Source organism: Hoplias malabaricus, unplaced genomic scaffold, assembly GCF_029633855.1.
Source record: "Hoplias malabaricus isolate fHopMal1 unplaced genomic scaffold, fHopMal1.hap1 scaffold_142, whole genome shotgun sequence".
Lineage (NCBI taxonomy): Eukaryota > Metazoa > Chordata > Actinopteri > Characiformes > Erythrinidae > Hoplias > Hoplias malabaricus.
This window is the reverse complement of record NW_027100863.1, coordinates 81,767-95,827: the sequence shown is the minus strand read 5'-3', so window position 1 is coordinate 95,827 and position 14,061 is coordinate 81,767.

Sequence of the window (14,061 nt, the reverse complement as noted above, 5' to 3'; positions counted from 1 at the left end):
GACTGTCGGAGGAAACCGGAGCATCCGGAGGAAACCCACGCGGACACAGGGAGAACGCACCACACTCCTCACAGACAGTCACCCGGAGGAAACCCATGCGGACACAGGGAGAACACATCACACTCCTCACAGACAGTCACCCGGAGGAAACCCACGCGGACACGGGGAGAACACACCACACTCCTCACAGACAGTCACCCGGAGGAAACCCACGCAGACACAGGGAGAACACACCACACTCCTCACAGACAGTCACCCGGAGGAAACCCACACGGACACAAGGAGAACACACCACACTCCTCACAGACAGTCACCCGGAGGAAACCCACACGGACACAAGGAGAACACACCACACTCCTCACAGACAGTCACCCGGAGCGGGAATCAAACCCACAACCTCCAGGCCCCTGGAGCTGTGTGACTGCGCCACCTGCCGCTCTATGTTTCTCATATTAATACATATATTTTTCATGATAATAAATCCAATGCTAAAGGTGTTTCAGGACTTTTTCAATGGGAGATGTTATAAATAAACCGCACGTGTTTGTGTATGTCCTTTCTGCGCCGTCTAAAGCCTGGCCATCTCGGTGTATAATACTAGATGTAAATCAGTGATTGGAGTGTTGCCATGGCAGCCGCTTGGTCGATGGCTCAGGGCGAGAGAGAGATGTGGATATTTCATTAACCTTCACACAGCCTACCATTCAGTTTAATGACCAGGCTCTGAATAAATGCCTCCCTGCAACAAGGAGCTGATTAGTCTGTGAAAGCTCAGATGGACCGTGGCCATTCACTTCCTCTAGACCTACATACAGTAACAAGGTTGGACCAGCCTCGTATAACCATGAGAGTCTGTGGTTGTATAGTGTCAGGGCTGCTTCTTTTTAAATGAGGATTCCAGTGATGTTTCTGCATCAGTTGAATTTCCTGAACATTATCACTGACCTAGCCTCGTGTCTGTTTTAGCAGAACATCTCCGAGACATGCCAACACAGACAGGCCATTGAGGAACACAGTTCCCTTTGTTTTCCTGTAGATTTACTGCTGAGGATGTGTGTGAGGGTCTTTTCCAACAGGGACCCTGAAAAATGGAGCACAGACGTCTGACTTTCTGCTTGGGAAAAGCTTCCCCCGCCAGCAGGTGTGTGATAGGAAATGGAATCAAGGGATAAGAATGCTGTCTGACGAACATTGGGGAGAACATTCATTCATTTTCTGTAACTGCGAGTGATTGAGTGCAGGATCTGACGCAGAGCATCGCACACTCAGCCAGACATCCCTGTGGACAGTGTCACACAGCTAGCCGACCTGGTTTTCGGACAAGCGATGAAACCCTGGAGGTAACCCGTGCAGACACAGGGAAGAACACGGTCACTATTCATTCATTCATTTATTCCGGTGGGGTCACTAGGCTCAAGGCAAGAACACACCCTGGAGGGGGCACCAGTGCTTCACAGGGCAACACACACTCACTCCTATGGACACTTTTTTTGAGTCACCAATCAACCCACCCACGTGTGTTTTTGGACTGTGTGAGGAAACCGGAGCACCCAGAAGAAACCCACACAGACACGGGGAGAACACACCACACTCCTCACAGACAGTCACCCGGAGGAAACCCACGCAGACACAGGGAGAACACACCACACTCCTCACAGACAGTCACCCGGAGGAAACCCACGCAGACACAGGGAGAACACACCACACTCCACACAGACAGTCACCTGGAGGAAACCCACGCAGACACAGGGAGAACACACCACACTCCTCACAGACAGTCACCCGGAGGAAACCCACGCAGACACAGGGAGAACACACCACACTCCTCACAGACAGTCACCTGGAGGAAACCCACACAGACACAGGGAGAACACACCACACTCCTCACAGACAGTCACCCGGAGGAAACCCACGCAGACACAGGGAGAACACACCACACTCCTCACAGACAGTCACCCGGAGGAAACCCACGCAGACACAGGGAGAACACACCACACTCCTCACAGACAGTCACCCATGGCGGGATTCGAACCCACAACCTCCAGGTCTCTGGAGCTGTGTGACTGTGACACTACCTGCTGCGCCACCATGCCGCCCTCACGGTCACCATACTCTAGGCAATCATGCGTTAAATTTAGCCAATCAGGAGAGAGCAGACGGCACTACACCTACAAGGCTGGTGTCGTGGGGTGGGGTATTTGAAAGCCTCTCGAGTCCCAGTCCCTGCTCTAGTGGGCACAGCTCTGAGGTTAAACTCGGACTTTGAATGTTTCAAAACATGCCAACACACATCAGACTACAGAAAGCTGCCTCAGCCTCCAAAGAGAAAACACACACACACACACAGACATACAGTATCTCACAATATACAGAAAAGATAGCTTTCTCATTCACACTATGAGTGTATAAAATGTGCTCATACACATCTCTCTCGGACTATCTCACACCCTCTCTTTCTCTTTCTCACACACTGTGTCTCCACATATACATACATTCAGCATCAGTTTGTGTTCTTCTACATCCTGACAGGCACACCTCCAAAGTTCAGTAAGTTATCGGCCAATACCTTTAAAAAACACTGGAAGCAAGTCTCTTGAAAGATGGGAAGCTGTGCTAAAAGCAAACAATGGGCATGTTAAAAAATGTGATATCTACTTGTATGTACCTATTTGCACAATGTATAATTGTAACTGAACGGCACAGTGGCACAACATGTAGTGCTGCTAACAGCCCCAGGGTCCTGGGGATGTGGGTTCGAGCCTCGCCTTGGGTCACTGTGTGCGAAGAGTGTGGTGTGTTCTCCCAGTGTCTGCGAGGGTTTCCACTCAGTCCATAAACCCATGCTGTTAGGTTGCTTGGCCACACTAAATTGTCCGTAGGTGTGTGTGTGAAAGTGTGAGTGTGTGGTGTCCTGCGAAGGACTGGTGCGCCCCCTCCAGGGCGGGTTCCCACCTTGCGGAGTGATTCCGTGTACTGGATAAGGGCTACAGACAATGGATGGATAAATAATGTATTAATAATTAATAAAAAAATTCAAAATGTTTCCAGTCCTTTGTACTTTTACAGTGGTAACTGTTGTTTAGACATTCAACAAAAATGTTGTTAAAATTTGAATAAATAAGCAAGGGAAAAACATGTTTAAAGGGCAGGGGAGATGTTTGAATTTTGAATTATACACTAAAAGCTATTTAGTATTTCTTTTAAATAGTGCTTTCCAAAGTCCGAAAAGCTAGCTGACACCGTGGGGCTGATTTTCTACAAAAGACCGGAAATTCTGGGCCTGGATATATGCGAAAACCATTACATTCACACACACACACACACACACAAAGTCTTTAGAGTGTTGTCTGTGCCTTTGGGGCATTGGTGAAAGGAATAGAAGCTCTTTGTACACCACTATTAGCTGCTAAGAGGATGCATTCCCAACATTCTTCGGGTGGTGAGCCGGCCTCATGGTACAGAGTTCCGCCGGTAACGCAATCATTCCCCACAATGCTCTGGGTGAGAAATGCACTGATCGCTGGGAAAAAGGACACCCATCTGGCCCACACTGCCCACTGGGCATAACTTGGATGAAGGAGAAGAAAGGCCTCACGAAGCTGGGTCATTACTGTCCTGAGAGTTACGCAGCTTCAGGACTGAGAAAAGACCAACCGCAGACATGGCGGGGAAATGAAAAGACAGTTATGAGTGAGCTGTTGCTAATAAATCACGGTATGTGTGGTCAGTTCAAGCCCCAGCGGAGCTACGCTATATGGCTGGATGTTTGTGGACACCTGCTCAACCAATGTTACTTTGGAAATGGAGGCTATAAACACGGAACTTATCTCAAAGGTGGTGTGTGTTTGGGTTCTACCACAGTTCTAACGCTCCACAGCCCAGGTCCGGGGGCCATTGTATAACCCTATAGGCAGTATTTGGCTCTAGGTTCATGTGCAGCTACTCCAGAGAGTCATTTCATGTTTTCTATGGAGTATGCTGTATCTGCAGCTGAATTCAGCTGAATTCAGCTGAATTCACAGCTCTTAGTTGGTGTAAAAATAAGCTTTGGTGCACAGTGTATGGGATTCATAGTTTGAAAGAGGTGGTAGAGTGCAGTGAATGTGTCAGTCAGTGTGTGGACAATGGGTCACATAGCAGAAGTTAATGTAATTGCAGCTGGGAGCCAAAAGCCATAGTGTTAAGGAATTTGTAGGTGTATGAAAGAGTAGCAGTAGCTAAAATCTCCTCGAAACTGTGGCCGGGAGACGAACAGGGGCCGCTGGTGTGTTTCAAGTTTTTGAAAGTACACTCCACGAGGATCTGTGTTCCATATGCAGCAGAGAGTTGCCCTGTTACTGGGAAGAGAGGCAAAAATTGGAATGTTCAGGACGTCTTCTCTTGTCAGACGAATCTCGTTTCTGTCGTATTTGAATGATGCTGCACTGTAAAAAATTGCTGTAAAATTTACAGCAAGTCTGCTACAGTATTTTATTGTAAATCACAGTATTTACAGTAAATTATTGTATTGTTTAATTACAGTAATATGCTGTAAATTTGAAATAGAGTAGTGTTCCTGTAAAAATACGGTAAATGGCTGGGAACTCTGCTGCCAGTATTTTACTGTGGATTACAGTATTTACAGTAAATTATTGTATTATTCAATTACAGTAATATGCTGTAAATTTGAAATACAGAAGTGTTCCTGTAAAAATACGGTAAATGGCTGGGAACTCTGCTGCCAGTATTTTACTGTAAAATTTACAAGAAATTTTTTACAGTGTAGTGTCGTGTTCCTTGTAGACCTCAAGAAGCCTTCAATGAGGACTTCAGTCGTTTGCGCTGGAGGAGGTAGTTCTGGGGTGTTAAATACATGGAAATTAGTTCTTTGATTGTGTTGACAGTAAATAAAAACCAGAACGCCTACACAGAGCTGCTGGATAACCATGTCTCAGAAAGACCAGTTGTGTTCCCTAAAGGCACATTACATTCTCTTCTTCTGAAGACGAGGTGAATATTAGTAATCTTTCATAATAGATGAGTGTAAAATAAAATAAAATAATTGAAGTCCTGGAAAGGAAATGGGGCGTATTTAATCAACACAATTTTTAAATCTACAATTATAATATAGGGCGGCACGGTGGTGCAGTAGGTATTGTCGCAGTCACACAGCTCCAGGGACCTGGAGGTTGTGGGTTCGATTCCCACTCCGGGTGACTGTCTGTGAGGAGTGTGGTGTGTTCTCTCTGTGTCTGCGTGGGTTTCCTCCAGGTGACTGTCTGTGAGGAGTGTGGTGTGTTCTCCCTGTGTCTGCATGGGTTTCCTCCAGGTGACTGTCTGTGAGGAGTGTGGTGTGTTCTCCCTGTGTCTGCATGGGTTTCCTCTGGGTGACTGTCTGTGAGGAGTTGGTGTGTTCTCCCTGTGTCCGTGTGGGTTTCCTCCGGGAACATTCCTATCTCTGGGTGACAATTCTCATGTTCACAGAGCTGCAAAGATCATCCAGGAGTGTTCGCACATCTGGATTAGCTCACGTGATCCCCAGATATGAATCCTCTTGAAAACGCCAGGGAAGGGATCCACAAAACCTGGCCGAACTGTGAAATTCTCCGTTGTAAGTGGCTGAACATTGATGTCGTCTACTTTCAGGAACGTGTCCAGTCCGTGCCAAAATGACTCACAGCTGCTTTTAGTGCTCCTGGAGGTATTCCACACTGCAGGTGACCTGTTGTTTTTGTCTGATGACCTTATTTTACTAGATATTGGAGCCATTTTGCCAAAGCTACTTAAAACTCTGCATTAGTGATAGTTTAGCTCTACCGTGCTTGAACCTTGGTGAAAGTCTCTAGCTTCTGGAATAGTCCAGACACGTATAATAGTTTTTGTCCAACATAAGGCTGACTTCGCAAATCCTTCGTCCTTTTTATTGCAGATGGATCAGAATGTGATGACTGGAGGAAAAGAGATTTACTGCACCTCAGCTAAGGCACAAGGAGTGGAAAGTAAGATGTTTAAAGGCTGCTTGTGGGCCAAATAAAAGAAAAGCTTTTAGCAACATTCCTTCACAATGCATCACACTCTGGGAACTTGTAGCTGTAAACCAAACGGTCATGGGTTTGATCCCAGCTGCTGGTTACCATCACGGCTGTGCCCCTTAACCCTACAGAGCTCCACGGAGTGACTGCCAAGTGTCATCTGTAACAAAAGCTAAACGACATCGTTCATCTTCTGCCGCTGAAAATGGCTTCGACTGTTCCCCAAGACGAAAAAAAAATGCTAATTTGATTACAGTTCTGAAGAACGTCTCACTGCACACGATGTCAGCTTCATGAAGCTCCGTCCTGAAAAAGTTTCAGACGGCGAGGCACAGGAAAATCTCCCTCTGACAGAAAAAAGAAAGAGGTCTTGAGAGGAACCAAGACTCTAAAGCAGATCACATCCTCTCACAGAAGGCCTTTTGGAAAGGAATCAGCGTCACATTCACATGCACCTTACGAGTCAAAAGGTTTTACACACATGCTCACCTTGAGCTTATCTGTAACAACACTTTATTTGAGGCTCTGAGCTATTTTTGGGGGTTCTTAAGCTCGACATATATGCCATCACAGTTTGCTCAAAGGAACCAACTCTTCTTTGGTTTCAGCTGGGAATGAAATGTAATGGTTCGCAGCTGTCTGTGAGGAGTGTGGTGTGTTCTCCCTGTGTCCGCGTGGGTTTCCTCCGGGTGACTGTCTGTGAGGAGTGTGGTGTGTTCTCCCTGTGTCCGCGTGGGTTTCCTCCGGGTGACTGTCTGTGAGGAGTGTGGTGTGTTCTCCCTGTGTCTGCGTGGATTTCTTCCGGGTGACTGTATGTGAGGAGTGTGGTGTGTTCTCCCTGTGTCTGCGTGGGTTTCCTCAGGGTGACTGTCTGTGAGGAGTGTGGTGTGTTCTCTCTGTGTCCGCGTGGGTTTCCTCCGGGTGACTGTCTGTAACGAGTGTGGTGTGTTCTCCCTGTGTCTGCGTGGGTTTCCTCCGGGTGACTGTCTGTGAGGAGTGTGGTGTGTTCTCTCTGTGTCTGCGTGGGTTTCCTCCGGGTGACTGTCTGTGAGGAGTGTGGTGTGTTCTCTCTGTGTCTGCGTGGGTTTCCTCCGGGTGACTGTCTGTGAGGAGTGTGGTGTGTTCTCTCTGTGTCCGCGTGGGTTTCCTCTGGGTGACTGTCTGTGAGGAGTGTGGTGTGTTCTCCCTGTGTCTGCGTGGATTTCTTCCGGGTGCTCCGGTTTCCTCCCATGGTTCAAAAACACACGTTGGTAGGTGCATTCAAAAGTGTCCGTAGGTGTGAGTGAATGTGTGTGTGTCTGCGTTGCTCTGTGAAGGACTGGCGCCCCCTCCAGGGTGTATTCCCGCCTTGCGCCCAATGATTCCAGGTCGGCTCTGGACCCACCGCGACCCTGAATTGGATAAGGGTTACAGATAATGAATGAATGAATGTTTCTTGCAGGATATTTTTGGCTTATAGACTAATATCCATCCAGCACTTACATTGTTTATAAACTTCATCAGCACTGCTGTGTCTGATCCACTACAAAAAGCTCATTCCTTACTTCATTCATTACTGTAAAGAGTGCCTACAAATGGGTGGAAATTGTCTATGACTTGAACGTTAGATCAATTCTCTTGGAAACATTTCCCTACAGAGCTCTGCTGAAAGCATCCAGGCTTCTACAAGCAGCGCATACAAATGACATAATCCCTGCTGCTTTATGTTTTAGCATTTGTACCTCACTTTCTGAAACTGTGCATACAACAGCATTACACTACATCTACAGTTAGTTCATAAACACCCTCTAATTTGCATATGCTACTGTTTTCATACATTTCCCACTAAAGAACTCCAACATAAAAAAAGATACAAATAATAAATAAATAAATAAATAAAACCTCTTAACCCTGAGGAGATGCTCATTTATACAACAGCATTTCAGGAACACAAATGAGGCAAAGCTGGCAAAAAAAAAAAGGAGAGAAAGCCCCCCCCTCCTGTTTCTATGGTTACCAGACTTCCCACTTTCCCATGGTCTTCTGAAGAGTGTGAAGGCAGCTCGTCTCCAGCACCTCTTGGGTCTTTCTTTTCTGTGTTTTTTTTTTGCAGTGACAGAGCTTTGCCCCTTTATGCACTGTGTCGATTCTGTGATAGACTGCAGTTGTAACAGTGAACACATCCAAATAAACAGGGTAGAGACCATAAACAAACACAGAGTTAAAGCTAATATATCTGTTTTGATGTTTGATGCCAGTATATGATATTTCTCATGTATAAATACACCATTAAACCAAAACATTCAAATAACATCACTGTTTCAGCATTTATGGTCCATTTTCCAAGTGTGGACTGTGCTGGTATGAGTGGATCAGACACAGCAGTGCTGCTTGAGTTTTTAAAACCCCTCAGTGTCATAGCTGGACTGAGAACAGTCCACCAACCAATAATATCCAATGATATCCAAGGGGACTACTAGAGGACGACCAACACAAGCCACCACCACATCAGTGCCACTACACACCACCCTAATTGTACCTGGTCCTGGCCATTCATTGAAGAGCAAAGTCAAAGTGGGCTCACAAGGTATGCAGAGCAACAGACGGACTACAGTCTAATTGTAGAACAACAAAGTGCTCCTGTAATGTCAGTGGAGCCGAGAAAACAGGCAATGATTGTAGAAACAAGGTAAAGGAGTGCAGTAAAATGGACAAACAACCTAATAATACCCTTCACTGCAGAAGAACTGCTGAGTGAGCTGCTTCATGAATGGCTCAGTGTGGCCCAGGAAGGGATTAACAATAACAAACGATACATTATGCAGCATTGCAGCCCATCGTGGAAACCCGATCCATCTTAGATCCTTCACAACAGCTGAGATTTCAGCTCGCGATGCTCTCACTCTGCAGGAGAATTACTAACAACAACCCTAGCATCACCTAGCACAGCCTTGAGCGAGATCACATCTCTGCGGTTTCAGCCTAAGCCGTGCCATCCTGAGTGAGAAAACGCCAACCGTGCCAAGCTCATGCGAATGCCACCTCAACAATTCCATTCTCAGAGCTGCCAAACCAAAGAAATGTGAAGCGGAGCCGTGCCAACTGGACAGCCATCCTAGCCTTTAAAACCGAGCTTTGGCGCACAGTCTAATTCAGAGATGCCAACTCTACAAAACCCTAGTAGGCACTGCCAAGCGCTAATATTACTGTATTACCATAAACACTACGGCTCCAAGCTGAAAATGTCAATAATTATAAGGTCACCCTTCCCACTGCCTTTGTTTGGAACACATTTCCAATTCTGTCGCTCGTTCTAATGCTGCTAAGGACATTGTATGCAGTAAAGGGCCACTGTGGTGCTGCCAAAAAGCTGCTTTTTTCGTGTGTTTGGGATAATCCTATTGGTTAAGAGTGCACCGTTTAAGACGTCCAGGCTTTTCAAAACCCCCCAGTAATCTCCAAAACACAAGTTTACAAGAGAAGGCAGAAACGTTCTTGATATTAAGTGTGAATTATTGTATCAAGATTGTAGTCCACGTCCTTCTGCTCATCGTGATCAAAGCCAAATCTGAGACACGTAGGCGCAACTTGTCGGTAGAGGGTGCTGGGTGGTCATCCTCCCTGGTGGCAATCTTTTTTTTTAATAAGTTATCAACTTATTTGAGATATTACAAATGTAAAATAATATACTGAGAAAAGAGCTTCCACTTCATTAATATTGCTACTGGGCAGTGATGTCATTGGTAAATCTTCTGCAGTGGGTGATGCTTTCGTGTTGATGACAGAAGCACAGCCAATCAAAAACTGTTCCTTAGAGAATATATGCATGTACAGGGGTTGGACAATGAAACTGAAACACCTGTCATTGTAGTGTGGGAGGTTTCAGGGCTAAATTGGAGCAGCCTGGTGGACAATCTTCATTAACTGCACATTGCACCAGTAAGACCGTGTGCATCCAATGGTTCAAACATCGTGTCCTGAAGGCGGTGCCGTGTATCAGGACGACAACGCACCAATACACACAGCAAGACTGGTGAAAGATTGGTTTGATGAACATGAAAGTGAAGTTGAACATCTCCCATGGCCTGCACAGTCACCAGATCTAAATATTATTGAGCCACTTTGGGGTGTTTTGGAGGAGCGAGTCAGGAAACGTTTTCCTCCACCAGCATCACGTAGAGACCTGGCCACTATCCTGCAAGAAGAATGGCTTCAAATCCCTCTGACCACTGTGCAGGACTTGTGTATGTCATTCCCAAGACGAACTGACCTTGTATTGGCCGCAAAAGGAGGCCCTACACCATATTAATAAATTATTGTGGTCTAAAACCAGGTGTTTTACTTTCATTGTCCAACCCCTGTAGCAACATAAATGTAGCCACTCAGCATGCTGCAATAGCACGTCTCAGGGGTGCTTCCTCTATCACCCCAAACAGAGTCAGTTAGTGGGGGATTAAGGACACCTGACGACTATTGGTGATTATTCACGGCACAGGATATCAGCAGCCTCCAGATTCAATAAGAAACCCATGCAGACACAGGGAGAACACACTACACTCCTCAAAGACAGTCACTCGGAGGAAACCCACGCAGAGACAGGGAGAACACACCACACTCCTCACAGACAGTCACCTGGAGGAAACCCACGCAGACACAGGGAGAACACACCACACTCCTCACAGACAGTCACCCGGAGGAAACCCGCGCAGACACAGAGAGAACACACCACACTCCTCACAGACAGTCACCCGGAGGAAACCCACGCAGACACAGAGAGAACACACCACACTCCTCACAGACAGTCACCCGGAGGAAACCCACACAGACACAGGGAGCACACACCACACTCCTCACAGACAGTCACCCGGAAGAAACCCACACAGACACAGGGAGAACACACCACACTCCTCACAGACAGTCACCCGGAGGAAACCCACACAGACACAGGGAGAACACACCACACTCCTCACAAACAGTCAACCGGAGGAAACCCACACAGACACAGGGAGAACACACCACACTCCTCACAGACAGTCACCCGGAGGAAACCCACGCAGACACAGGGAGAACACACCACACTCGTCACAGACAGTCACCCGGAGGAAACCCACACAGACACAGAGAGAAGACACCACACTCCTCACAGACAGTCACCCGGAGCGGAACTCAAACCCACAACCTACAGGTCCCTGGAGCTGTGTGACTGTGACACTACCTCACTGTAGAACAGCATGGAATTAAATGAAATGAAAGCCACTTCGTGTAAATGGGGTTCAACTTGCTGAATACCAAATGTTGGCCAGAGGGGTATAAAGCTCGCCAGCACTGATCAGCGCAACAGTGGAGCTGTATTCTGACGATGAAGCTCCAGACAATATCTTTGGGATGAGATCTGTGTGGTGTCTGTGATCCAGAAGCGATCGTTCGACATCAGCACTTGAGCAAGAAAAAGCTCCTGTGGCCGAATGCCTTCAAAACCTCAGAGAAATGTTCCAGCTTTCCAGTGTGATGCCTTCCCAGAAGAAGAGAGGCTGTTGCTGCAGGAAAAGGGAACAAACTACATATTCAAACACAAAGAGGGGGTGTAAAACCAGTAAAACCATATGCAAATACAAAGTGCCAGGAGCCAGTGAGAGAACTCAACACAGCTGCAATCACACAGTGAACACTCACGGTATCCACAGTATCAAACATGTCTGGAGCCCGACAACTGCCCCACGTTCACTCAGATACAGGCAGGTTCGCCTCAACGGGAGAACCAACAACGGAGCGATTTCAGCTTGTACTCTGTGTGTGTGTGTGTGTGTGTGTGTGTGTGTGTGTTGTCTTTGGAGCTGAGCTGGATCTGGCCAAAGGCCCAGCGTCTGTGTTTCTCACTGAATTATATCAGCAGATGCTGTGCAGAATCACTTAGCTCTCACAAGACACTTCAACCATTGAGTCTCAAATACCTTCACAGCCCTGGCCACTTTACCATAGGAACACCAGCAAATGTTCTACAGAGGTTCTACGTTCTAGACTTGTTTGCGGTGTGTCAGGGACGTGCAGTTCTCAGTAAAAGAGAGTGAAAACAGAACTCCTAACAAACGTATAAGACCTGCTGACACCGAAAATAAATAAATAAATAGATCGACACATAAACCTGTCTCTATCAGATAAACAGCTCAGGCCAGAGGGGGAGAATCAAGCTCTCGCTCCACATCAGACACATCCACATGTGTTTGTATCCATCCTTTTACACTGTGAGAAGACAAGTCATTACCATGGCCCCGAAAGTACATGGGGCTATTAAGAAGCCCAGACTCTGAAAAATGAAACACACGGACACACACGGACAAACAAGGAAGCTGCTGATGTTCCCAAAACAATGGACTGACCCAAAGCCCCCACCTCAGGGAATGTGTTTGGGAATACTTGGATTGGGAGAGGGGGAAGCTCTAATAAAATCAAAAGGTGGACACAGGAAGTACTAAAAAATACATTAAAAGGGATCATCTGTGATAAAGATACTGTCCATGATTTTAATAAAAAAATAAAAGTAAAAACACACTTGTGTTTTAAGTGGTGAGTGAGTGAGTGAATGTGTGTGCGTGTGTTGCCCTGTGAAGGACTGGCGCCCCCTCCAGGGTGTGTTCCCGCCCAATGATTCCAGGTAGGCTCTGGACCCACCGCGACCCTGAATTGGATAAGAGTTACAGAAAATGGATGTTTTAAGTGGAACACTTTAAGTGGAAATTTCAGGAGGCTGCTAACACTTCAAAACTAAACAACTCAAAAAAACAAAAGGGGGGGGGGGTGCTTCTGAATGTAAACAAACCTGAGAGAACAGCAGTTCCTCAGAATTATTTACCTTCCCTTTAAACACATTCTGCACTTACAGCAGATACAAACGAGGCTGAAAACACTGGAGAGACCTTAAAACGGACCCTTCTTCACACACAACTTTCCCAAAGTGGAGGTGAAATCACATAAAAGAATCTGGGAAGTGAGGGGTTCTACATGAGAGTGTGTGTGTGTGTGTGTATGAGTACAAGTGAGAGAGAGAGAGAGAGAGAGAGAGAGAGAGAGAGAGAGAGAGAGAGAGAGTGAATAGGAGACAACAGGAGGGCTCTGGTTTTGGAGGAACGGTGGGTTAAAAGGCAGATATGAATGGGTCTCTGAAAGAATGGCCAGGAGACATCATTAAGAATCAGATTCATTGTAATTGGCCTCAACTGACATAAAGGAACGGTATAATCAGTCATCACACCCCCTTCCTGTTCCTTTCAGCTACTCCCACCCCCCCCTCTCTTATAACCTGAACATGTTCACACACACACACACACACACACACACACACACACAAAGCATATTTCCATGCGCTGTAGGGACATTACAGTGACTTACTTTCATTCCATGGAGCCTTACCCGAACTAACCCCAAACCTAATTCTAACACTAATCCCTAACATTAAAACAGGACTTCACTTTAAAAACTAAGTAACAGCGTTGTGGGGAGCAGTCTGGGAACAGTCTACACTTACTGTGAGGGTGTAAACAGATGTTGGTTCCCACAAAGTGAGTTAAACCTGCTAAACACTAACACACAATTTCACCCTCTCACTCATTCTCTCTCTCTGAGACACACACACACACACACACCTGTTTTCCCATGAGTAGCCAACTGTCTCTACTGTGCCTTACAATGGGAGCCTTTAGTGCTCAATGCATTACATTCAAAACAGACGAGAGACCTAAACTAATGAACTAATTCAAACTGTTTAAAGGTATTTAAAACTCGTTTGTGAAACATCAGTTATCAGACATAGCTGCAGTTTGCTGTGTGCACAAACAGGAGCGCTGCTAGCGGCTCTCACACTCCCTGCCGCGAGTTCTGTCTGGTCCCTTCACAAGCTTTTATTTTTATATGAATGCAAATATTCATTCACAAGACAGGCCCTTATTCTACACAGATATAGAACAAAACCTCGTATCTCCATTGTCAACATATACAGCTGTTGAAAGGTCAGGGTTAAGTTATGGAGCAAATGTACAAATCCAATTTCGGGGCCACTGTATCTGTAGGAGCTTTA